A 4,680-nucleotide genomic window follows, 5' to 3' on the forward strand; every position below is an offset into this window, starting at 1 on the left:
TCGCGATGACGCGACCGCGAAGAGATGAGAAGAAAGTCCAATTGAACTTTGTTGCTGAGGATTAATAACCGTACTGTTTGTAAAACTGTACTGATATTAAATCTTTCACAAGAAAATAGATTTAACCAAGATTAATGAAGACGCCATGTTAATTCTGTCAAATATTTATAGGCTATGATGTTAAAAACATGTCAAAAATACGTTTTGTGGTTTAAAACCTTTAGAAACAAGAAAATAGAAGAATAAAAGTACAAAGGCACGATACCAATGCACAAATCAAACAACTGCTTAGATTTTCTGTGTTTGCTGTGCCGCCTTGCCTATCATTCCGAATGCAAAGTAAAAACGTTTCGAACATTTTTGATGCCAGATTGTGGCTTCTTCGCATAGCCTCGAGTACTGATGGTTCAAACCCGACCAGTTCCAACGTTCGCAACGTCTGCAATGCACGCGAGGAGGCCATAACGGGGATATCGGCGCGTTACTAACCAAGCGACCCAAGAACCAAGAACTAACCAACAGCAACAATACTCGAGATGGGCGAATTCGTGTAAAACGGCGATGTGCGTGCCTTCAGTACTCAACCACTCGAATATTTGATTCACGTCGAGGCGAAACACATAAATTGTATGATGGTCAACAGATGAATGATGTGTTTGATTTCGTTTTAGGTCGACAGGCAAACAAATTCTAAGTAAAATTCAAATATTTTTATAGTGATGAATATAAACATTTTATATTTTTTAGTGTTGCGTTTTTTACTTTCTTCAAATTGAATAATTGCCTAGAAAACGAAAGGGTTTCTTTTATGTTGTTGGTGGTAGGTCGTAAAAAGATGTTATTGAATGGTGTGCGCCTTCTCGGCATTAATTCTTTTCACATTTTAAGCAATGAGCAGTAAAATTTTAACCACCGAGCAGTTTAACCCTTTAGGGGACCGCTTTATGCCATTTTTACGATGCGAAACGTCAGTAAAGTGTCAATAAAAACAAAATAATTAAAAACACAAGCAGTAAAATAACAAAAATTATATTTGAGACTTTTTTGTTCTGTTGTATCGCATTGCATAGATATTTTAAATAAACTTAAGTCATTTCTAAGATTAAACTAACCTCAAAACAAGAAAATTGTGTTAATCATTAATTATCTGTCTAATATTTTATTTTTTACTATTTATTTTGATTATTGAGTTTGATTTTTTTGTGTTTTTCTTAAGAATTAACCCTTTACCAGGTGTATGAATCAATAATCATGTTAAAAATGATTAATTATAAATTCTAACCTTAAAAACAACTTCAACGCACATGTCTTTACCCAAACAAAAAACTAAAATGACTTTCAATCGATCCCCATAAAGAAATTCACTTTTAAGCTCTATTTCGCCCCTTTGTCTGCCTAAATGTATTCATTCTAATCCACACTATGGACGGATGTGGACCACAACCACAAAAAACTTCCGAACGCAGTAGAAATAAAGAAAAACCGAAAACATCTCAAGGAAGACCTTGAACACGTCCAAAGAAACGAAAGTAAACTAAAAATAAAATAAAAAATAGAAGGGTTGGTTTTAATGGTAGTCGTTGGCATGGTTGGCATGGTTGTGATTGAGTCAGCTGCAAGCCGATGTGCTGGGGTGTGGGAAAAACACACAGGTGGCACCATCATAGCCCACATCCACTCGTCAGCATCTTACCTGTGTGAGATTTTCGGCATCACACATGATTATCATCGAGGGGGAGTATGGTACTCGTATAGTACCTTCAAATACGGTGCAAAGGAAGCGCAACCGGTGCGAAACAAACGAAAACGGACGCTGGCAGACAAAACATTTGATCGGGAACGTGTGAATATTTTTTTCGGATGTTTCACAATCGATTATTAGCAAAAAAAATTGGAATTTGAATAATTATTTAGGAAAATATAAAAATAACAAAAAATTGTTTCTTTTTAAAAGTAAAAATGCATGTAAAATATTTATTCAACTCTTGTATTGTTATTTTATGCTTTAAATCAATGTTTTGTTTATATTTTACTTTATTTCGATAAAAATTGATTAAAACTGTCAAAAATATATCAGTTACCTTTCAAATCCTTTTATTCATCAATAAAACTCTTTCTGTTTCTTGTAAAATTTGATTTTTACCAACAAATCAATAAAATTTTAATCATTTTTTGCCAAATAAAAAAAAACTAGCAAAAACTATTTCCTTCCACAAATAAAAATGTAAGTAAAATATTTTTTCAACCCTTCTTTTGTTATTTTAAGCCTTAGATCAATACTATTCCTTGCTCTAGTTATCTATAATCTTACAAAAATATGTTTTGTCCGTTTTCAACTTTCATTTCTATAAAATTTTATTGAATCTGTCAAAAATCTACCTGCTACCGTTCAATTCCCATTATTCATCAATAAAACTCTTTCCGTTCCTTGTTAAGTCTTTTGTATAATGTTTCATAGACACCAGTTGTGTGATGTGCCAAAATTCGCAGTTGCCTCACTTTTTTCTATGAGAATCTGAAAATTTTGAAGTTTCTGTGATGAAAAGTGAAAGGGTGTTTTTTCTTCTTTTGTTGCGCTTCCTTTGTAGTAACAGACTTTAAAATCCCTCATGGCCCATATTTGTGCCGATATATATGTGAGGGTGTGTTCTTACCTTCGAAAGGTCGAAAAAGGATCGAAGGAGGTGCTTATGACGCCGCGTAGCCTAATTTTAAGAGTGCTCAAAGTGTTGCTACATCCTCTCGCTCTTAAAGGTTTTATTTTTAAGTTTAAAGCATTTTATACCAGAGAGTAGAGTTGCTAAAGTGTGGGAACTGATTGATGGGGCATGTGGCATCCGCTGGGAAGTCGGAAACTTCCTTGAAAATAAAAAATAAAACAAAATTCAAAAAGGGTTTCTAATTTCTAAAAATTCTAATAAATTCACCTAAGTGATAAATGTTGTTGTTTGTCATCCGGCTTGTTTGCTTCTGTTGTTATTGTCCTCTGATAATTCTATTACGCTGGTGTTTTAGTGAATTAGAGCGCGACGAATTGAATTCGCACTTTACACGCTCCATGACGATAAGTTCAACAAGATGGCGATGCATGCAGCTGTCGCCGCCATTAGCTAATCATCACATAAGCGCGTTCGTCCGATTGACAATGACCGAACGAGTTTATCAACTTAACTCACCTTCGAGCATAGAGCGGAAACTCAAGGATGCACATTTTTCATCAGCATGCACAACCTAACGCAACTGCATCTACATAATTTCCAACGTGTCTCAACATAACATAATTTAGGAAGGCTTAAGTCATAGAAAGCTCATAAAATGCATATTAATCCACAGGTATTACGTAACCGTAAATTGCGCATAAATTTCCATCCGTATAGAAATGTGGAGAAAATTCAATAAGAGGAATTTCTATGGAAATTTAATGCTAATCAATCGGATAATGAGTCAAACTTATGCTTTAGTTCAGATTGTTTAATGGGCGCAATTTATTCTTCCTTATTGCGTCGTATATAACGATTTTTAGTGTGCAAGGTAGTTTAAAGACGATTTTTAAGTAAATATCTACGTATTCACAGCGAGAAGACGAGAGTACAAGTACATATGTACTTCCTGTTTTTGAAAACTATGCACGTCGAACACTCGGCGTCGTCGATACTTACGCGTATTATTGGCGTGTCTTTATTTTATTATGTTATTATGTTATTGAAAACTGTTCAAGTTGCCGAAGACGGACCGGATGCCATGCGCAAGGATTTCCTGCTTGTTATTTAAATCGTTTGATTCTTTAATAATAATTTTTACCTTTACAAATCAAGTATTAAGCGATCAAACATATGGCAATACAAAAAAACACTGAATTAATATGAAATTATTGCAAATGGACGGATTTTAAGGTTATTAAAGTATCATAACCTTAAAAATTTATTTGACAGGACGGATAGCGCATATTTTGTAATTTCCGAATGATTTTTTGAATAGTTTGGTTCCGTTAGGGTAAATAATCAAAAGTAGGGTTATATCACGTGGGTAAAATGACAGAATTGTTTAGTAGTTAATATTTTAGGTTATGTAAACGTCAATAGGTTATAAAATGGTGATTTTGCGCTAGTTATCATTACAAATGTTAATGAAAAAGTTTAAAAGTGACTTTTTACTTAAAAAATAGAATTTAAATAGGTATGCAACCGAATTTTCACATAAACTCAAAAATTTTAAATTTAAATAAATTCTTGGGTGAAATTTGCATGTTTTTCTATCTAATTACATTTTATGACTTATTACATGCAGTAGTAATTAAAGAAAATATTGAAATGCTGAATTCAGAAGCGCAGTAATGAATGAACACCGTGTGTTTACAGTTGGTCGGAAAAACCTTCTTAATTTCGCATTGTTTAAGCTCGTTTCCAGCGTGTTTTCTTGCCGACTCTGGCGGTGACTTCAACGAACCGCACGTTCGCCGGCCACCGCACAAACAAACGCGCATAACGAACTTGGGCATGTTCGCGTACACGAATGCGGCGAATGTTCGCGTAATTAAATAGCAAACAACAATTTATACAGGGCGAATGCGTAAAAACCACAAACAAATAAATCTAAAGTAAATTATTAATATATTATATTATTTTTCAATGGAAAATATTACTTTGTGGTGTATTACGTGGTTATTTTGCATTGATGAAT

The sequence above is a fragment of the Atheta coriaria genome, unplaced genomic scaffold (genome assembly GCF_025399875.1).
Source record: "Atheta coriaria isolate IRGN ID8LTWV9N9 unplaced genomic scaffold, Caltech_Dcor_3.1 hic_scaffold_5_pilon, whole genome shotgun sequence".
NCBI lineage: Eukaryota > Metazoa > Arthropoda > Insecta > Coleoptera > Staphylinidae > Dalotia > Dalotia coriaria.